The sequence below is a fragment of the Stegodyphus dumicola genome, chromosome X2 (assembly GCF_044657685.1).
Source record: "Stegodyphus dumicola isolate Sdum_Otavi_A_Nest chromosome X2, ASM4465768v1".
NCBI classification, from domain to species: domain Eukaryota; kingdom Metazoa; phylum Arthropoda; class Arachnida; order Araneae; family Eresidae; genus Stegodyphus; species Stegodyphus dumicola.
The window spans coordinates 100174175-100198127 of record NC_140781.1 but is presented as its reverse complement, the minus strand read 5'-3'; the positions used below and the strand labels follow the sequence as shown (position 1 = coordinate 100198127).

The 23953-nt window shown below is 32.4% G+C and overlaps 1 protein-coding gene across 2 annotated transcripts in view; it reads right to left on the bottom strand.

The window, feature by feature from the left end:
- LOC118187840 (uncharacterized) overlaps positions 1-23953 on the bottom strand; it is a 279238-nt gene that overhangs the window by 230367 nt on the left and 24918 nt on the right. The window contains exon 2 of one of the 2 annotated variants that reach the window (XM_085808803.1): positions 18533-18675. The exons of the other annotated variant lie outside the window; for it this stretch is intronic. The gene's annotated coding sequence lies outside the window, so the exon portion shown is untranslated. The remainder of the gene's footprint in view (positions 1-18532; positions 18676-23953) is intronic. 2 annotated transcript variants of the gene reach the window in all.

Below are 23953 nucleotides of genomic sequence, written 5' to 3'. Positions count from 1 at the left end.
CAATATATCAATGTATGCGGGTGCTGTCATAATACCACCAATGAAGCATAGGTTACCAAATCCGTTTGCTGCCATACTGCCCCAAACTACGATGCTCCCTCTAACATATTTTACATTCGGTGTTAAATGTTATTTTCCAGCTCGGTGTTAAGCTCTCCACACATATTGTCGTCCATCACTCTCGAAAATGTTAAATTTCAATTCGTCGGACAAAATAATAGTGTTCCAAAATTCTTCTGATAAATTAAAATGAGATTTTGCAAAATCTAATCCCTTTCTCCTGTTTATTTCTGAAATGAAAGGTTTATTTCTAGCTGTTCTTCCATAATAACTTCCTCCATGTCAAACATTCTATAGAGTCTGTACACTAAATGTTTTATGCGAAGTATTAGCAACATCTTTGGCTAACTGGGGTGCGATTATTTTAGGGTTTTTCTTAACCTCTTTAATAATGCCCCGTTTTCCCTTGCAGAAAATATTCTATACCGTCCACTTCTAATCTTATTTTCCGTCGATCCCGTCTCTTTGAACTTTTTTACAACACTTCTAATAGTAAATAAACTTATGTTCAACTGTATTCCTAAAGCACGACGAAGGCATCCCTCCTCTTAGGCAGATAGCCCTCGAGGCTTTGCCATAATCACACACACACACCTAAAGCACGATAAGTTAAACCCTCATTTCTGAGCTGAATAACCATGTTTTCAACATTAACATCACACTCCTTCGACTTCGAAGCCATTTTATCACAGTATTAGCAAAATAACGTTTTAAAAGTTTTGAAGTAGCACTGCAGACTATATACTAATAGGGTTTCTTATCAGTCTAAACACGTGACCTCTACATAACAAAATTTGCATAGCAGTTAGAACTTTGCCAATACTTTTTTGACATGCAGATTAACGTTTTTATTGTATATTTTGTGTAAAACGCATATTAAATTGAAAGTTTTATTAGATTTGTGTGTTTATTACCTCCTATGTTCGTTATGTCCAGCTAAAACCGTCAGGAATTTCCTTTGTTAGGTAATATGATCAATTATAAGCAATTGCCAATACTTTTTTTACCCACTGTAGCTAATCTTGACTTTTAGGAGTTGACTTAGATGCACCTACGTTTTAAGAGTTGACTTAGATTCATCAAGTTTTTAAGTGTTTAGCTATAAATTGACAAATAGAGCTAAAGAAGGGAAATAAACGCAGTCCAAGCTAAATAGCTAAAACATGAACTGGCTTAGCTTGGCGACCGAAAAGAAATACAAACTGTCTACAAGTTCATGCATTTATCGATGCATGTTTTATGTATAAAACTCATTTTTACATAAGCCTCTAAATTTCGATTACTATCGTTTCCTTAATCATAACACTGAATGCATATTTTCGTTTTTTAGTTTTACGAAGTTGCATTCTGAGGAGCAAAAGGGAATGGGAATAAGGCATCTTTGAAAAACAGTTGTGTGTTTTCTGGAAGTCGAACTCGGGGTTTTCGAATACTGCATCTCCAAGTGCAAAATCATTACACATGACATTGGTATCTTATTTCTTTATACAATAAGTGTTCCCCTTATACTATATCAGAGCTAAACATTGTTGACATAATTTAACAAAAAATTGCGAATGCATTTCTTGCTGCGTAAATGCCATTAACGTTAACCCTGTAATAAGCACCGAAATGCGAGATTTTTTAAACTTGCATTTCTCCCTCCTCATTTTTAGTTTGTGGCATTAAAATGTGAAGCATATTTATATTATAACATTAAAACAGCTGTTTTCATTAAGGTAAAATAACACGCCGAACAAATATTAATTTAGAAGTCAAACAACAAAAATCATCACTACATTTGCAAATTTTCTCAGGACTAGTTTCGATGTTTTACTGAACCGTCAGCTGAGGATGATGGTCCGGTAAAACCATCGAAACTAGTCCTGTGAAAATTTGCAAATATAGAGCTGATTTTTGTTGTTTGACTTCTAAATTAGCTATTTTCATTTCAACAATTTTATACCATTTCTTCTAAAGTATCATAGAAAACAATAAGTTCCTAATGAAATATTTCCTAGCAGAAAATATTTTCGTATATTTCTGAAAGTAATTACTCTAACAGAATGTGTTAAGAGATTACGTATCCCAAAACTTTAGTTCTATGCTTTTAGTTTTACTCAAAACATTTTCTACGTTCTAGATTATAAAGTTATTTATTTTTCAACCACTTCCTTTGAGAAATCCTCATGGGAGCCTAAACTTTAAAATGCCAAAAGGATGATAACATAAGTTTATTATCTTTCTGTCCGCCCAAGAGTAATAAGCTTTCTGAAGATAATTTTGTTTCTCTTCTGCGTTAAGATAATAAATTAGCACTTACTGTCAAAAAAGGATGCAAGTCCTACATTTAGTCAAGTTTAATGTTAAGTTATAAATTAATCAGAATAAATTTTTCATTTTAAAGCTACATGAGTGAACAATTAAAAAAAATCAAATCGTAAAATAAGAAAGTTTTAATTAAAAAAAGGCATTAAAATGTTCATGCTTTTTTTTTGTTCCAGACTTTTCAATTAAGAACTTTCTATTCACTTGATTAATAATAAAAATTAATGTAGATATGTCTCTTATTATCATTCAATCAATGAGTAAAAGAATAATAACAATGCTTGCATTAACCCAAGAAACTTGTTTCTCACTTATCAAGTTACTTTTAAATTAGGCAATTTTCTTTCCCACTAACTAGGCCAAAAACTGATCAAGATCCTGATATTACAGCGGAATTTTATTTTATTACAGATCTCAGTTATCTTTAAGGGAAAGTTTAAAAACAACAAAAATAGGCTAAGTTTCGTTACAAGCTAAATTTAACTATTTGCATTTTTAACCTAACAATGTGTTGTTGCAAATTTCTACAAATATTTAAATCCATTTAGTTGCATTTTTGTTTTTATTCATTGTTGTAATATTACATATAATTCTTTTTATTTATTTGTTTAATTCATGCATTTCAATTTGCGGCCACATATTTTGCATATAATTACTTATTTCTTGTCTAAAACTTTAGATCTTGAGTACTTTTCCATTTTACCGGCTCAAGCGTTAAAGTCGCCAAAAATGGTACAACCGATACCAAACGAAATATCCTCGCTGGTAATCTTTTAATCCTGATTTTCAAAACAAGTCGCAGCCATTTCTCATAAGATTGATTGTTTCTTTCAATACTAGTATAGACATAGAACTTTTACCGAGATAGTTCAATTTTATACCCTAAGGCCATTCGCAATAATTAAGTCAATTAGGATTTAATTACTCCGCTCACCCGAAGGCAAAAATATAGAAAAGGCAAAGTCAGGGGTTAAATTCATCAATTCTAATGAATGCACTAGCGAAGTAAAGCACTGCGGTTTTACATAATTTCGTAGTACGCTATTCGTACGAATTGAAATAATTCTTGTATTTAAACTTGTATTTCAAATTAAGATTTAACTTGAAATTAATGTAGATGATTACTGAGAGAATTATATTTTTGTAGCGTAGTTTACGTGAGTTGAGAATACTTGGGGTCATGTGATAAGAAACTGCGAATCAGGATGTTCTACCGTGAAAGCATAGTAAATTCTTAAAAATTTATTGTCCTTTTACAAAATTTTAAGCGATATTAAAATGTTCATACCTTTAAAATAAAAATTTCTTAAAACTAACATTTGTTAACATTTGTTAACATTTTTTATGTGTATACTGTGTGTTGTCGCCAATAAAGTCTGCTTGGCGAGATTTGCGCCGGCGAAACGGAAAAGTACCAGATCTTTTAATTCTGAATTTATCAATGTTGAAAGAATGAAGATAGCTCAAACAGAGCCGTAGATATAGGTAAAAGCACTCTGCACGGGTCTTAGCGATATCTGACGATTTCTCTGCAATTTGGCGATTTTCTGAAAGTTTCGGGAAAATACGTTTTTGAAGTTCTTGAACTGATTCTTCTCGAAACTTTGAGCATTCCATGCAACATCATATAAATGCGGCTTTGAGATCGGGATAAAGGGATAAATCAGTAATTACACAGCTCTCAGAAAAATTTTTCAAAAGAATTAGCTGAACTACGTTTTAGAGTTTATCCTTGCATTTCTGAGATTACTCGAGTGATATTTACAACATTCTCGATAGTGTTAGGATCTGCGTTCTGATTCAGTTATTTACAGCTGTTAAATTTTTCTGTGATTTTTTTTTATTTATTTTTTTTTTTTTAGTTTTTTATCCCTTGCTTTAATATGTCCATCGCTGATTAAATGGTTAAGATTACTCAACAATGTAACGTTGTTCGACACAGGTCCGAACCTAGCCGAATTTCGTCGCACGGCTGTTTTCTTGATTTGTTTCCTGAAGAATCATCGTCCGCCACCTTTTAGTTCGGGCGCCGCTGTAGAGTCATTAGGTTATTTTGGAAGCAGATAACATGAAAAATGTGCAATGTCCTCGCCGGGAATCAAATTTAGACCTCTCGAACACGCGGCGATTGTGCTATTGTTACACCACAAGGCGTGCAGAAAGGAGAGAGAAAATACCTTATAAAGTATTTCTTTTTTTACTTATTAGAGCACATTTAGTAGTATTAATCGCTTTTTTACGGTGTTTATTTTCCAAATTTAGTAGATGAATATTAGAGTATATTTAGTAGACAATTTCGGTCTACTAAAATGTATACTCTTTTGTGTGTCTTACATGTAGGCTTATATGTAGCCCGTTCTGTTTATTAAGGAGTTTAAAATAAAGTTTTGCGGAATTTTTACTGAGCATGCAATTTAAGAAATCAAAGGCTGTTATTAAGTGAAATAACTACAAAAAATATCGAGTATTTTAGTAATAAGCAGCTTTTTTACGAAATTAAAAATTTAAATAAGAAGGAATTATCCTTAGAATGAACTATTTTGTGAACGTTGAAACATGTTAGATAGCACAAATGGTTGTGTATATTTAGTTATAAAAGTAACAGGTAAGAATATGCTAAAGGTTAAGTAGGGTTATTCGAACACGGAATAGCACACATCCTAAGAGAAGAATGTCGTCATGAAAGGCTTTCTCAAGAAACTAGCTCATATCTACATTACTCCTGGGAATAGCCCCCAAAACAACCCTTCAGTCAACACATTGACTGAGATCTGAACTCGTGTCGAACTAGCCGTGTTCAGCGACTTTACCGCTCGACAGCTGATAAGTCCTTCACAGTCAGAAGTCTACAGATTTGACTCGTAATAAACGGCAGAAACATATTATTGCTTGATTTTTATTGCTTAATTATGTTAGCTTTTCATGAATATACAAGATTTTAAGAGGGAATTTAAAATTCTTGTATATGCTGTAGAGATATTAGGTTATTTCGAAGCAGGAGACATAAAAAATGAGCAGTGCCCGCGCTGAGACCCGAACCTCGGATCTCTCGAATACGTGCCGAGTGTGCTGACCATTACGGAACGAAGGCATACTAAGAAGGCGTGAGAAATACCTTATATACTCCCCCTTTTAAAGGGTGGCCGGGGATTAGAGGACCCAATCGCCAAATCCCGATGGTAGAGAATCATCATCCACCAGATGATGATTTTTAGTTCGGACGCCACTGTAGTGACATTATGTATTTTTTGAAAGCAGGAGAGACGAAAAATGAGCAATGCCTTAGCCAGGACTCGAACCACGGACCTTTCAAATGCATGCGGAATGTACTGACTATTACACCACGAAGGCATGTTAAGAATGCGGGAGAAATACCTCATAATACTATAAAACAACCAAGTTAGGCTTTCAAAGTATTTCCTCTTATTAGTTAACAGATGTGCTCACATATATTCCAGAAATTATGATTACATGACATAAATAAAATGTTATCTATCTTAAAGTTAAAAAAAATACTTTTATTCTAAAAAAATAATATTTTAAGTCATTCTTTGCAATCCTGTATATTTTCTCTTTTCCCTTCTTCAGTTAATTACAGTTTTAACTCTTAAAAAGCTCTGAAAAAAATTGTTGACGAAGGTGAATAAATAAAAGAAGCGATAACCAAGCTAATCGAGAATTTATTTCAAAACACCTCGAAATTCCATTGTAAGGAGACTTTTTCTTATTCTCGTTGGGAATGCTTTTTCAATCGATCAGCTAGCTCTTTTTATGTTTCTCTCGCTTTGCTTTCTCAGCTGCCGATGTTGACCCACGATATTTTGTCAGAACTACCACAAAAGCTAAAAAAATATGGAAGAGAATGCGGATGAAAACGGGAATGGAATATTTTGGGTCGTAATTGGCCTATATTTCTCTCCTCCTGAGAAAACGCATAATAAAAATGGGGCTTCTAAATAATGCGTCAAGAGCCATAAATTAAACAACATGAACTATAATTCCTGCTTTTATCTATCCTTTCTTTCAAGAAGTAAGCAGTACCCGATTATATACTTACTTATTTCGAACTGTAAAGATATGCGTGAGAAGCCTTTGCATAGTTTATTGTGGAGAAATTATAACTATGCTTCACTTCTAAATTAAATCTTTGCTAATTAAAACTAGTTATTAATGCAGTAAGAGTGTTTCCTAGGTGATCAAAGTCTGTTAATTTGTTACAAAAATATACGAATAGTTACATTTCGGCTTTGAACAGTTTTAACGTTTCTATGCAGTTTTATTTTCATTACTTCTGTTATTTTATAGAGCGTTTTCGTTGAAGGTAATTCAGATGATGACTCAAAAGAGCAAAGAATTGTCCGTTATCTTGCTGATCCTAGCTATCTCATAGTAAAACGTGTGAAGCATCTTCAAGCATTTTCTGAAGTAAAAGGCTCCAGATCTGATTCTTTGAAATTGTGATGCTTATTTTAACCGAAAAACACTCCTAAAGCTCTTCCTTTCGTTCTTTAATAAATTGCTTCCTGCCGGTATATTTTTCTTTTGTGTTTCGAAATGCCTTGTGATTTTCTTTCTAAAGAACACAAAACCTAAAGAACAAAAATTCCGAAGTTAAAGTATATTCTGCCAAACCTGAGAAAGGTTCCTAAGCAGTTCTATTCAGATAGCGTTTTTAACACACCGTTTTTTTTTTTTTTCTTGAGCAATGAACCTTTCACACCAAATGGTTTTACAACAACAAAAGACCACACTGCACATCATTTTCTTATTAAGTACAGAAATAAAATTCTTGGCATGCAAATGACTTAAATTGTTTTGATCTTCAGAACGTATTTGACTAGTTATACTGCCAGGTATTTAAACTTTGACGCTCAAATAGCAGTTTATTCTTCTAGCTTTAGAGTTTATCCTTGCATTTCTGAGATTACTCGAGTGATATTTACAACAGTCTCGATAGTGTTAGGATCTGCGTTCTGTTCAGTTATTTACAGCTGTTAAATTTTTCTGTGATTTTTATTTATTTATTTTTTTTTATTAGTTTTTTTATCCCTTGCTTTAATATGTCCATCGCTGATTAAATGGTTAAGATTACTCAACAATGTAACAGAACATTGTTGAGTTCTGTTACATTGAACTCAGAACTTATTGAATACGGACATTAAAGTGGGATTTTCCACTTAATAAAAGACTATCCACGGCAATCAAGTATGTGTCATTGAAAATTATGTTCCATAGTTCCAGACCTAATGAACATACCTTTCAAACGATATACTGTGGTCCTGTCACACACATACGTAGTGGCATCTGTAGATAATGCGAGAGTTTCTAAGCAATAGTTATTTATAAAATTTAATTTTTTTTTCATTTGCGTTGGTTTCTTTCATTTGCGTTGAAGCTTTAATAATACAGCTGTACGGTATTTAATAAGCTTCTTTGATTTAAATTCACCAACTCGGACCTAAACTGAATTTTTCCCTCTCAACTTTTTTTTTTCCAGAATTTGTCCATATTTTCCCAGCAGACACTAACTCGAGTTGTCATAATTCAAGTGACGAAGTTTTATATTTGCTAGTCTTCATCTTTCGAATTTTGAATAAAGTGAAACTAGCTGCAAGACTAAATTACCTGTCTCTTCCGAACTATTCATTTAACGTCATTGCTTCTGTGAAACTTTTAGAGTCATTTTTTGTATCTTTTACCATTAGTCTTCTTTGAATGCTCTTTGTACGCTTCCCTAGAGATATCAATTACCTCAGCGCTTACGTTACATTTTCCGGCAAATCGTTTGACTAGATAGGAGGAAATGATACACTCTCTTGCTGAGAGGATTCATTTTCTTCATCCTAAGAGTGTCATTTGTTAATAAAATATGAATTCGGATCTACGAAATATGATTACATGAGAATAGAATAAAGACGCTGCCCAAATTGATTATGCATCTTCTTTTATTTTAAATACAGAGTATTGCATCAGTTATGTTCTGTACGAATAAATGGTATAATAGCAAAGAAATCCATCTATTTTTAATCATTTTCTCTTTTCATGTGCTTTGAAGTATGAAGGAAGTATTGTTATTTCCCCTCCTGTGCTTTGGATCGTAAATTCATTTGTACGCCTTGTAACATAAATGATCTATCATAAATATCTTTCACGACTAAAAATTTAGAACAGGGATATTTTGCAAATTTAAGGTGAGATCTTAAAATTCAGTCAGTTGTTGCGTCGGTGTCATTTTTAATTTTATATTTTAATTTTGAGTTTAGGCAATTAACAGAACATAACTAAGGGTCGAATAGATAAGACCATTGAACACTGACAGTGTAGTCACGTCTGGTTCTTTGCATCTGCACTATTGGCTGCATGACATGTGGTTCTTTCCTTACTTCTATTACTCAGCTCATTGTACATTTACCTACTGCTGATGTGTTCGAGCTTCCGAAATCCGGGTCTTTTACCTTTGTGCTTTCGTTATCCCTTACGTACGCTGAGGTCAAGGCTCATTCATGTAAGGTGCCCCTGGGGCTTTACAAGGTAACTAAGCCGGTCCGTGTGAAGTGTCCGTGTCAGTTATCATCAGATATCGGCTCAATATCGACTTAATATTACTGTGTTGTAATGTAACTGTGTTGTAATGTAAGGTTTTTTAAGTAATGTTACTGTGTTGTAATGTAAGTTTTTTTAAGTAATAATATTCTAATAGTTACCACTAGTTTATACATAACTACTTTTAATTTGTTACGTTCTTGCTGCAGACGCTTTCTTCGGTAATTATATTACTCATATAATTTTTCCCTTTCGATTTCGAGACTATAAAATGAGTTAAAAGGGAGGAAATATACTCAAGGAAATAATATATATATATATATGGAGTTCGCATTTAAAAAACGCTGGCAAGCCAAACTGCTGATTTACACCTCAAAATTTGAAATTATGTTTTGTAGCTAAAATTTTGAATATTTAAAAATTAAAATTTTGATTTCTGTGATTCATTTAATTATATTAAATTTGCTACACAACAATTATAAAACCAGCCACTTTCAACGCGTACAACAAGATTTTTCTGCTTTGGTCAGGACATACACGTAAATACTTTAAACATCAATGACGTCACAGTATTTTTGCACACTAAAATGCATTTTAGACCTTACACAATAAATACTCGTAGCCTGAAATCTCTTTGATCTTAGAATTACAAAACGAAGATAACTGCATGTTCGAATCGATTTTTACCTCTGAGGATTCGAAATCTAGATTCTTTCTTTGTATTTTTTTTTTTTTTCTGAAAATGCAAGTTACTACGTATAGGTAATTAAATATGTTTTACAAATCTGATATCTTTTGTATAAAAACTGTCATATAAGTAATAGAATTCAAATGAAAATTTTGGCAAAGCATGTCACACTCCTTCGAAAGTCTTTACAGGTTATTCGGATATTTTAACATAAAAAAATTGATATTATTTGCAGACATGTATAATTTAAAGAGTAGAAATAGTCATTTTCCTTTTCTACATTAACTTTAAATAGGCAAAAGAAAAAGGAAATAAGTATTACAAAGAGAGAAAAGCAAAATATACAAAAGCATGCGCATACACTGCACACACACATATACACTCACACGTATACATTACGATACATATATGTATAAAGTTTTATATGAAGCGACATTGCGAAGCTTCGAATCAAAAGATGACAAATCGACTGTCAAGAAAATGTAGCACATTGTTGGGGAAATTCTGAAAGGGAAGATCCTCGTTCTTCAAGCTTGCCTGGAACTCGACAAAAATCGAATCTTTTATTATTATCATTGCAACTTCAATTTTCATGATGGATTTTGGAATTCTTACAAAGCTAGTTTGCTTTTTATTGTTATTGAATATATTTTGTGTAAGAGTCTTTCTATTTTGGCTGCTAAAAACTATGCTTCAGATCCGATTTAGATATTTTTATTATTATTTTTAAAACATTATGCTAATATTTTTTCCTCGTGTACTTTGAATCGTATTACATTCAAACATAACTGATGCTCATCTTAATTCCAAAAACATTTATTTGCTCCAGTAAGCCAGCTTAATAAATAAAATTAGTATTACACGATTTTATAGTGAACGGACATAAATAAATTGTTAAGTATCTTTTTGAAACTGAGAACTTTTCGAACTGTATCTAAGTATCTTTTTGAAACTGCGAATACGGAAAAGTAGAAAAATATTTTAAAAAATAATTATATTTGATAAAGCACACAAACAATTCGACGCAAGCTATTGATATTTCAACGAAAATATCCATTTTGGCAGCTATCTAATGCAATTTAACTGTATTTTTTCTTGACATCGCTACGTAAGAACAGAATAAAGGACTCTTTTTCCCCAAACAAATTATAAAACTAATTTAAAATGGATTCAGAAAACATATTTTCATGGCATCTCTACTTACGTACGTATGTATGTATCTCGCATAACTCAAAAACGAGTAGCCTCAGAATGTTAAATTTTGTATATATGACTGCTGTAACATCTAGTTGTCCACCTCCCTTTGTGGTTGCAATTGCTATATATATATATATATATAACTGCTTTAAAAACTGCTTTTTGCTTTAAAAATTAATAAATTGTGTTGTTCTTATCATCTGGTTAAGGTTAATTAATCTGCATGCAATAATTGTAGAATTATCAACAATTTAAAAGCTGTTTAAGTGCGGCTAAGCCTAATTATTTTTACCATAGCAGCCATATTTGTTTACATTTGAAACTTAGCAGAATAGTGAAGTAAGTCTTTCTGCACTTGCAGCACCTTTTGCCGAGTGAAACAGAAAGTAAATTTTTAGTTTTGCGCACCTAAAAGTCTGCCTTCTTGCCTGCTGGCTGAATTGCTTATTTTTGTGTAGAAACTGTGATTACAATTGTAATTTTTTAAAATTATTTTAACTGTATTTTGTGTTTTATGATTTTTTATATCTTTCAGTTTTTAATAAAGATGTTTTGAGTTTTTGTGTATTTTTGCCTTGCCGCGAAGTGAGAACTGAATTAATTGTATGAGAAATATCTCCCTACTGAAATTCGAGGAAATAAGTTTAAATGAAAAACAGGAAAAAATGCCTATAATTTAATATTCCATACAAGGAAGTCTTGTGGTGTACACATCAGATTTTTTGCTTTTTGTGCAAAGTAAAGGATGCATTGTAATCGGGAAAAATTTCAGGTATCATATTTCAAGAGAAAAATCCGTTTTTACCGTTCTAGAATCCATTTGAACAACTTTTTTGAGTGCCATCTCTACGGATAAAGGACTATCATAGAGGCATTTTTTCCCAAAACGGATTATAAAAATAGATTTAAACGGAATTCAAAAGGGATTTTTATCGTGGCGTCTGTACGTATGTAACTAATGACTGCATACACAAGTATGGTATATGATTACACATATATATATGTAATACTGTGGCAGTCGGGCTCATCAATGACGAAACTTGGCATCAGAGTTTCGGACATTGTTGTGGTTGAGTGTAAGTAAGACATCCAACGACGACACAGAAGAATTTAACTTTTTATCTCCATATCTTATTTCAATGCAAATGGCAAATCATTCAAGAATGTATATGCGATAGTAATTTAGAGTGAATTTTTAGTGAGTCAGTTTTAGAAGGATTTCTATTACTCTCGTGTTCATCATTGGATTCATTATTAGTAGGTGCAAAGCAGTTTATTGTCGGAGATGTTTTTCAGAAAAAGTTTTAGGAAATACAAGTTGTTTGAAGTTCGGGAGTTGGGAGACGAAAGTCTTAACGACACAGACATTTTAGGTGCGTTAGGAAATATGATGCTAATTGTGCAGGTTTAAAAGCATTGCGTTCTATTTTAAGTGGTGAAGAATCTGCAGGCAAACATGATACTGGATTTGTATTTCTTGTCATAACTAGATGAGCGAATTGATTCTCCGTCAGATATAGAAGTTGATATAACGGAACTACAAGAGAAAGATATACCACCACCAACTATATATCTGTGGAGGGGGGAAGGTAGGTAGCCCCACACCTGATGTGGGGCTACCTTCCCCCCTTATATATGATTAACTTTAAATTTAATCCCTCATACTATTCAAATAAAGAAAGACAGAGCGGCAGCAAAAAGGTTCTACGGGAGCGGCAGGCGAAGAAAAGCAATCTGACGAAAAATGGCGCGAAATCTTCATTTATAGCAGCGGTTACGTAACATGCCAGCATGTTCTCGAAAGTACTGGTCTTGGGGGAAGATCCTGAAATTGCGGAAAGTTAATTAGAGTTTGCCTGATCGCGTAAAGCCATCGTATTTTTTATATTTTACACACACACACACATATATATTATATATATATATATATATATATATATATATATATATATATATATTATGTGTGTGTGTGTGTATGTAGTCACATACTTCTAGTCACAGAATTGTTTTAAATTACGAAAATATTCATGTTTTGGTAATTTTAAATTTAAAAAATATAATTTTTGACAAATAAAGAAATATTTACTTTTAATGCGATCTCCTGGTTCCTATACTTAAATTTTGAAAAGTTTTACACTCATTATGAAAAAATAAAAATATAAGAAGTTTAATTTCCGTGTGAAAAAAACTAGGAGGGATAATTAATTTCAAAATTTGCTTTGATGTCATTTTCAATTTGTCTTGAGGGACCGGTCAAGTAAGTTAGAATAATTCGAGAAAAAAGTTTAAATTAAGTGCAGCAAAAAAAAAAAAAAAAAAAAAAAGTTTAATAGACTGTACAAGGAAGTCACGTAGTGACCACATCAGATTTTTTTAATGACGGGGAGTTACCCCACAGGCAGACAGTTTTAGAAGGATTTCTATTACTCTCGTGTTCATCATTGGATTCATTATTAGTAGGTGCAAAGCAGTTTATTGTCGGAGATGTTTTTCAGAAAAAGTTTTAGGAAATACAAGTTGTTTGAAGTTCGGGAGTTGGGAGACGAAAGTCTTAACGACACAGACATTTTAGGTGCGTTAGGAAATATGATGCTAATTGTGCAGGTTTAAAAGCATTGCGTTCTATTTTAAGTGGTGAAGAATCTGCAGGCAAACATGATACTGGATTTGTATTTCTTGTCATAACTAGATGAGCGAATTGATTCTCCGTCAGATATAGAAGTTTATATAACGGAACTACAAGAGAAAGATATACCACCACCAACTATATATCTGTGGAGGGGGGGAAGGTAGGTAGCCCCACACCTGATGTGGGGCTACCTTCCCCCCTTATTTCTGAAAGACCTGTCGTCAACCCCCCCCCCCCAGAATACGATAAGCAGTTTGGCTGCATTGTTTAATGAGACTCCTATATTTGGCCCATGTGGTCGCGCATGAGATAAATGCGGATGATGATCCCCTTGTAAAACAAATTCCTATCGATATGATAAAGTTAAGGAAGAATTTATTGGAATTAATAATTATATATTTATTGATATTCTATCAATAATTAAAGAAATATTTAGGAAAATGAGGTCAAAATATAATCAAATTTGATTTAACTTCTAGATATTTCAAGAAATTCATTGACGGCGTTCATCACAAGATCGGGTGTGCACGTGTTTTTAAGATTGCTGTTTGGCTTATGTGGAACTCCTCTGCGCTCTAATGGGCTACGCAAGTAATTCTGAGATCAGTACTAGACACTTGAACTTTCCTTTATCTATACTGAATATTTACTAGTGACACGATTGATCAGCATTCTGAGGATCTGAGAGTAGTTTTTACTCTATTACTAGAAGCTGGGCTGAAAATGAATGCTTCAAAATGTAAATTTGTCGCTAAAGAACTTCACTAGTTGGGTTACAGCATATCACATAAAGGAGCAAAATTGGATAAATCAAAAATAATTGCAGTTAAATATTACCCGTCACTGACATTTGGAAAGAAACTAGGAATCTAATTGGGGGTTGTGTGCATACTATAAGACCTTCTTTGCGGCGAAAAGCGAAGAAAAATTTAAGATGAAGGATATTCAAAGCTTAGTAGATGAGGCAGCGAATAATTCGGATAAAGCCCGTATCAAGCAAAAACTATATTATTATAAGAAACTTCTTGAGGAGAATTTTAAGGTTAGTAATAAAGTGTTGAAAATTAAGTGTTCATCTATGGCACCTTATGCCAAGGTTGGAATTTTCTGTTCCAGACATTGCTCTTAACAGGCTGCGAAAACTTAAAGTTTTATGGTTTAAAAAATGCATGAAAGATATTTTGATGTATTAAGTTTTAAAATCGGAAAATTTAATGTGAAATTAAAATTACTTTATAAATTATTTTCATAATTATAAAACAGTGAAATTATATTAAAGTTATTAATTTTTCATGTAATTCTTAATTTCATTTATGTACATAAGTAATTTCATAAATTTATACTAATAAAAATTATTCGGAATGATTCAAAAGTCATAAAACAGTTCTCTGTTTCGTAAATCGTTTTGGAAATTGGAACTTTGTAAACTTCCGGATTGGGATAGGAAGCGGTTTTTTTTTTCGGGGGGGAGGAGAGAGAATATAATTCTCGCTGTCCTCAAAACTTTTATTTATAGAAGAGGGCACGTGAGTTTAAGTTCCAAAGTTTATAATAATGCACTGGCAGAATGGACAGTTGATGGCTTGTATGCCTTGCTCTTGTGATAAAATATAGCACTAATGGCCCTCGATGTTGTTTTGCTGTTTATGTTATTACGGCAAAGCTTCGGGGCTATCTGCCTAAGGGGAGTGATACTTCGTGGAGGACTTTCTAAGGAAAAACTGACTCGTATACACGTTACACATAGAGAAAACCACGAAAACGCCCGGATGTTCCTCGATAGTTATGCATTTAAGTAAATTTTGAAAAAAAAAATTAACCTCCTCAATTTATCCCCAAACTTAAAACACCTTTACGATACAACTGAGAAACGAAATTTATCTTTAAAATTTAATTTAATTTCAACACAGATGCAATTAAACATCCTTGCATTAAATATTTGCAAATAAAATGAAGTTATATTAGACTAACGTGTAGAGTACAGATAATTTTTTAATTTGCCTTTCAGTCCATGTTAATATTAAACTAACTGAACTAATTTATTTATTTAAACAAATTATGTGGCTTAAATAATGTAAGAGAAAATTTCTGACCTATACTTTACGAGCTCTAAAATCGACATCGTATTCTGTTTAATAAATTACAGATTCATTAGAATTACAAAGAAAGCGTAAAAGAAGTAATATGAATTTCTGTATGCATCGTGAAAGCAGTTATTTTCATTATAATATAAATTTTGTTCAGTACATGTTTAAGCAAACTCTGAGCGTTTTCAGTCTCATAAACAGATTCAATCTGGTTAAAGGAAATTTTCAAATTTTTTATATATATATCTGTAAGAAAGAGTGAACTGTATAATTTAAACTAATTATTCTAATAGAAAAATTTCGAAATATAACTATTTAAATGATGAGTGATAACTATTATAATATGATGACATTTCATATGTGATCCCTTTGTTCGAGTAGTGATAATATGCTTAATTAGTAATTATACAGTAATATTAGTAATATAGTTCAAAATAATAGAGATAATATAGTATCGGTAATAGCGATAATATAGTATCGGTGTTTTCCATTGAAATAACTTTGAAACTTGCTTGAAACTGTACACGGCTTTAAGAGTAATATTTCTCTTTCATTAAATATACCCTGCAGCGTCGCCTTAAACTACACAAATAGCATTCTTGAATTAATATCCTACAAAGATGTGATCCTTTAAATTATTGTCAAATCCTTGTATTATACAAAACAAACAGGTTTCGTATTCATTAGGGAACTAGATATTACCACTGCCATGATATCTTCTGGTATTCAATCGCTTATCTTGAGTAAAACTTGTACGTTATCCGCTCTTAAGTCTAAAGTCAAATAAACGGAATATGATCAAAGGAACTGTTGATAAGATAAATAAGATATTGTAAATAAGATGTTGTAAGATAAATTCTAAAATTAATCATTTTTTCAGCTCTAGGTGCAATTTTTTCCCTTGCGTTTGGACACTGTTTCTCATTTCTGAAGTTTTGCATGTATTTTTCACCATCTTTATCACGTTTAGTTTATCTTACCTGTATGAATTTCCTTTTAAATCTCTGTTCTTGTGTTTTCTAATACTTCGTATATTCTTCTCAAAGATAAATTATAGGTCACTAGTGAATATATTGCGGGAAAATAAAGTATATACGAAATAAGCAAAGAATTGTTATGATTTATCTATTATCTGAACTGGCAATACAGCTCTCTCCGCATTTATTTTCAGCTCAATAGAATTAAGCTCCACAATTTTCTTCCATTTAGTATTTGTAACTTAAAAGTGCATTGAGATTAAATCAATTGTTTAAATATTGAAAGAAAAGAGCTGCTACGACCTTTATATATACGCATCAAATCATGTTCCGTTGTCAAACAAATTCAATTGTTATATCAAATAATTGAAGTAGTTCTGCTTTAATTTACATCCAAACTTGTTTTATTACGTTTTATATATATTAAAACGTCTAAAGTTTAAACTCACTTAAATAGTCTCACCTTTCTCTCTTTCTGTGCATGTATCGTACAGTAGAACTTTCTTTATTGAAATTACAGTTAATTCGAAGTACTTGATATGTCGGACTGATTTACCACAAACAAATTACATTTAAAATTAATGTTAACTTTTTCAATAATTTTAATTCTTTTAACAGAAAAAGCTAACTTTTCTTTCAAAATTACTATAGATATCAGTTGCAGTCTAATGTTACCTTCAAACTACGGCAGTCAGGCCTCAGACCTTTTTCGTGTAATTCTAAAACGCGATATCATTTGCACTCCTAATAATTTTCTTGCTCAGCCCAATCAGTTTCCTTTTTGTTATGAATATTTAAAAATGTAAATTAAAACATTTTACTTTTTTAAATAAAATCTATATATTTCTTTGGACTAACGTATATTTGAGCTGCTTGGCATTCTTTATTTGTTTTATTTTTTGATGCATATAATATATTTTCTTTAAGTCAAAAGAACATATCTTTAAAATTATTACATTAATATTTTCATGTTCACCACATTTCATTTTTATTTTGTATTAATGTTTTCATGTAATTTATGTTAACTCGAATTTCTTCTACTGAAAGAAAATTTACTGTTATTAGAAATTTCTATTAACTTCGATTATTAGTTTCAAGTGCATATATGCCATTTAATTCTCCACTAATGTAAGAAGATTTTCAGCCCTATAATTTTACGTAGCATTTTTAACAGCAAAAGTGCCATTAATAGATAGAATTTTTTGTTTCAACACTTCTTATGTATCGAAATAGTTTTCATACCTAATGACGGTAAGAATTGATCTTTTACTTTGTTAAATACATATCTAAGTACAGAACTGGAGAATTTTTAAATGAAAGATGCCAGAACTCCTATTAATTATAATTTTCAATCATTTGAAACTTCTTTCACTTTCTAACGGTTATGCTCAATGCAACTTTTTTATGTAAACTAAGTGGTTGAAAAAGTAAGTAAATATATTAATAATTTTTATGCTAAAAATGCATAAAAACTGTGCCAGAGATTTCGTGTTATTTTATAAACCCTTGGCTTCAGGTAGCTCCATAATCGAAAATCGCAGCATTTTAAACCTCAAGGATATGGAAAATCATTCATTATGAATATCATGTCGTTTTACTTCATCCTTTCCAAAATTTGAAATTAAGAGAAGAAATGTGAATGATGTTATATTCTCAATAAACGTACCAAAATCCAATACTTATCTTTCGCTCAGGTAAGAAATAATGCTATTTCGTAATAAATCAGCCCAAAGCTTATCTGACAGTCATAGTTTGAAAGGACAATCTCATTTCATTACTGTTTCATAGTGGATGCAATTGTAGCAAAATATTTAAATAGCATTTTTTTAAATCTCTAATTTGATGTATTATTGTATAAACTGAGTTATCATATGTTCTACATTAACTTAAATACAAATACTTTAAATGTTTACTGGCATTTGAATCACCTGTATATATATTATATATTTATATGTATATTAGCTCCAAATATCTCTAGAAAATTTGCACATAAAGGTTATGAAACTGTTTCATATAACATAGTAAAGGATACTGAGCATTTTACCTACTGTACTTTTCTCTAAATGGACCATATAAAAAATAAGTTTTATATGTGCAGAAACCCGCATCCTCTGATCTCTAATTGTTCTCATAAAATTCTCGCCCTTACTTTGAGAGACTTCGTCATAAGAAATAATTGTCTTGAACCTATATTTAAGGAAATAAATACATTAACCACCTTTTTATGAACACCCTGTATGCAGACAGAGACAAAGAAAAACACTACCTCTTTTCTCTAATTGCTTTATCTGTTTATAAAAGGTATACTTCAAGAGGACCCATAAAGATATTCACCATAATGTGCCATGTATGTTAGCAATATATGTTTGAGGGTTGTAAAAAATAACTTTGCGCTTCCGTTACATGTAACGATAGATATAAGAAGAAAGATTCTTCAGTGATGGACACAGGGAATGATAGACCAAGAAAAAGTAATAAAATACATAGCAAGGAGATACGATCAATATGTGGCTGGACATTATTTTTTAAAAACAGGTGTCTACATATAGTTTTTCGCTTAATGACAACTTTCAGTACAAATATTTACAAATATTGTGGAAACAAATACTGATGTTTCATGATCATTTGAAGTGCAACAGATATCTATCTATATCAGGAAGTCAATGTTGGGCTCTGATTATTGTGTTTCGGTTATAATTAGAAGACCCAAGTAACTTTAATGCCAATATAAATTGCCTTTACCCCTCGCGGAACCTAAATAGAAATTTTAATTTAAATTGAAGGCTGTGAAATTTAACTTCGTAACTTTTCTATTCCTTAATCTGTACCTCTACCGCCGTTAACAAAAACAGGATCATCTTAATGGAAATTTAAATTCCATTTGAAGACTACAAAATTCAATATCATACCTTATCAATTTCTTTCTTTCCCTTTCTACCCCCGTTCACATTTCGTATAAAATCGGTTAGAAGCAACTTAAATTAAGTACGAAACAAGTAACTTTAAATATACTCTTTCTCATAATTTTTTGTAGAATTACGTTAGAAAAGAGGGGAACAAACACTTCTGTCTACCTAGTACTATATAAAATTCTTGGACTCGAAAATCAAACATTCGTCTTGTAATATATGCCGTGTTTCTGTAAACCTAAAAACAACTTGGCTTGTATGTGATCGAGTGGAACAGCTAGGCTATCAGACTGCTGAACGCTATTACTTCGACTCTAGTTCGGATCTCAGCGACAGGTACTGGCTTCATAGAGTCTTTCATGGTTTTATCCGCATATGTCGAGCATATGAGTCAGTAAGCATCAGTTCCTTGGCAGATTTCGTTTGTGACTGTATATTACTCTTTGAAGTTATGAATGCAGCCTGGTCAGTAGAAAATCCCCGCTAGGATGGCATAATTCCGTTTAGTCTAGCTCCATGGCCGGATGTCATTTCAGCAACACAATAGTCCTCGGGTGCTTGTCTTAATTAAAATCCTGCAACTGCGTCAGTCGTTAGACTTTTCTCCCACATTAATTTCGACTTGCAATTAAATCAGTTCTTCGCATGGACTTTCATCCGTTTCGAAAGCCGTAATATGCATATTACGGGCTTCATAATGTAATAATTATGCATAGCTTCATAATGTTATTTAGTTTCTCAATTATTAGTTCTCTTATTATGAACTGGATTATTATATTTTGTCATATCTCATTTTTCTCTGAGAAGATTTCCAAATTTCAAGTAAAGCGAAACGATAGTGTATAATTAAGGGCTCTGTGCGTTTAAAAAATGCTGAAGTGAACCTTTCCCCCTGAAGCATCATTTTGCGAATTCATATTGCATTGTCTAACGTATGTATCATGTAAATAACATCTAGAGGATACATGAGCTATATACATCATTCAACACATATGTACTGTGAATAACGTTTAGCAGATTATGTAGTGGATTATATAGTGCAAAACTTTATTTTCATTTAAGGGAACATACAAAAATATTCATTTCCTAGATACATTTCATCTTATTCTACCCCGTCATAAGAAAATGAATTATATAAATAAAACATTTTGCCAAGTGCTCAGAATTCCGAAGTTTTTCGCTTACGTTTCTTAGATGAAAATTGTTTAATCAGTAGCTAAATTTACACGTAAAATATCTAATGTATATTTTCACGGATGTATATTGTTGTATATTTTTGTATATCTAATGTATACTTTCACATGCATGCATATGACTTGTGTACATATAAAAGTACATAAAAGTAATTAAATAAACGTAAAAAATGTAAATTAATAAGATATGAAATTATTTTAACTCTAAAAGATTGAGAGCTTTTTTCTAATAATAAATGAAGAAAGAAGAAGATAAAGTGGGAAAATTCTTTAAGAAGCTAGTAGACTTGTAAGTTTTTTTTAAAAGAGAGATGAAAAATGAGCAATGCCCTCACCGGAACTTAAACCATGGACCTCTCGAACACACGCTGAGTATGCTGACCATTACACTGCGAAGACAGGCTAAGAAAGCGGGAGAAATACCTTATATATTCCCCCTTTTAAAGGGCGACTGAGGATTAGGGAAGCCAATCGCCAAATCCTAGTGGTGCAGAATCATCACCCACAACATATTTTTTTAGTTTAATTACCACTGTAGAAACATTAGTTTTTTTTTTTTTAAATAGCAGGAGAGATGAAAAATGAGCAATGCCCTCGCCGGGACTCGAACCACAGACCTCTTGAATACTCACCGAATGTGCTGACCATTACATCATGAAGGTATGCTAAGAAGGCGGGAGAAATACCTTATAAATTGTGTTCTGCTATATTGTATTAATTTTCATATTGTTAAAATATAGTAGAAAGAGGGCAATTAAGGCAACTTCTATCAAAATAGATAAAATAGAAAGCAACTCAGTCTGAAATTTTAAAATAAAAAATAGAGCTTCGAACTGACGCTGATTTTATCGAAAAGTTCTGTACCATTTTAAACAATATCATGATACCTGTAAAACAATTGTTATAAAAACAGATAGTTTCTGAAGTATCCTACATTTAACAGAACTATATGTTACTGTAATTATTATTATTATACATACAAGATTAAATTTTTATACAATTATTTAAATACTTTAACGAATATAAAGCTTGGCAATTGTAAATCTATGCGTTTTGGTAATATTAAAAAGGATGTACTTATCGCATACCATCTGCCATTTTCGCTGTTGTTATTGCGATGTAAAAAAAAAAAAAATATTCCGCAGTCTTTTCATTACTTATGAGAACATAGCCACATAGCTTTGCCGCAATCGATAAAAGTTGAGAAACCTCCATAATTTATAGCATTCCGCCGATTCTTGGTTGCATCCCTGTGCTTTAACTAACTGAGAAATGACGCCACCGCTTCAATCGCTTATTTTTAATTAAGAAACTGCCAGGCAACCTAACATTCCCTTCTTCCCCTGAGAAAGGGAAGAAAGAACCAAAAATCGAAACCTTGCGTTACTGTTTATCTGACAACGATATACAGACAATTTTCGTACGGTGGATTAGGAAGCAAGATTTTGTTTCTTTTTTAAACTCTTTAGCATTTATTTCGCTCAAAATTTATTTTTCGTGTATTATCTAACGTATTTCACCTGAAAAGGCATTCTTCCTTTCGTGTCGCATATATACACAAGTATATAAGAAGACGGACACAGACAAATAAAGTCATTTTTATTCATACGCATATCAATACCTAATTATTCTCTTATTGTTCTTTCTATGCAATCCTGCCAATAGTCTTACTCTTCTTCTCTACTAAGGTAGATGCCATTGCATAATTTCTGAAAATGATTTGCCTGTCGTAGAACTAAATACGAATACTCAAGGTGACGAAGCGACTATCCGTTTCTGACTGTGCTTTCGAATGTAGTCTGGAAGTGTGGTAGTCTTCAATAATGATGCAGAGACAGAGAAGACGTAAGAAAGTATGCTCACACCACTTGATTTGGCATCCAACATCTTCCCGTTTTCCTATCTCTGCCATTCCTACTGACTACCACACTTCCTAATAGTTCTAATCTGAGCACAATCAGACATGGGAAGCCGTGTCACGCTCTTGACTCTTCGTGTTTAGGCTTGCGACGAGCAACTTATACGAATTATGCAACGGTACAGTACAAAGTACAATATAACACTACAATTCTTGATCTCACCATTGTTGAAAGAACTACTTCGAAATTACAGCAGGGACCTAATTATGGCATACTTATGGCGAAAGAGTAAGGGCATAACTGTAGATAGAGAAGTACACATGCATAGACAGAAGTAAATGGGTAGTTGATAACTACGTGATAAGCAGGTAGATAGATGTGCAAATAATTTTGTAGCAACTGGTATATGAAGTGGATTATCCTGAACTCATTAAATTATAGCAAGCAACATTCTGGCTACCTGTCTAAGAAGAGGAATGTCTTCTTGAACGACTTTCGAAGGGTAATTGGTTGTTAATTACATTATACATGGAGAAAATCGCAAAACCTCTCGTTCAGCAGCTCCATTTTCCGTGATTTGATCTAGCTCGAATCATCAGCATTGGATCTAGTTCGAATTTCATCGGTCGCTAATGGAAGCCATACATGAATTTAAATACATGGAAGGAAACAGAATATTACATAATTTACCTTTATAGATGCAGAATTTACATTTACATAGGCATAGACAGATGCATAAGCAGTCATCCATAAATATGTACATATACCGGATGCCCAGAATTAAAGAATCCTATTTCAAAGCTACGGCAGAATTAATGAAGTGTGAGGATGCCTTTCAACGAAAAAAAAAAACAATTGTTACAAATATTGCTACCAGAGGGCATGGTATTAATAAATTGCACATTTATCCATATCTTTAAAATAGTTTTACAATTTTACAAATTTTATTACAACAAAATATGTTCCACATGATGAGCATCATTTTCAGCTGTCATCTGAAGTCACAAGATGGCATATTCCACAATTGATCGAAGTGTGTGGTGAGAAATTTTGAGCACGTGGCGTGAAATGCTGGCTTTAAGATCAGGTAAAGTTCTTGGCTTTTCACGAGTTACCAGATGTTTCAAATACCCCCAAAGCCAACAAGCGCATGGATTGAGGTCTGGGGATCGGGAAGGCCACACATTACCAAACTGTCGGATGATGACACGTTCATTGGCAAAAACATTTAAGAACATTCGTAACGCACCGTGCATTGTGTGCAGGAGCTCCATCTTACATTAAGATTGTGCATCCAAGGCACTTACATGCTTGCAGAGCCAAAACAATTTCGTTCTCTAACAGCAATGTATATCGCTGCCCGGTTCCCATAAGTCACGTTTATACTAACCAATTTCCCTTACAACCCTTCTTTTAGGCAAATAGCCCTCATGTGCTTTGCCATAAACGTAAACCAAACCATGTCGTTGCGCGTTGATTGAGCATATCATTGGACCTGTAGAAC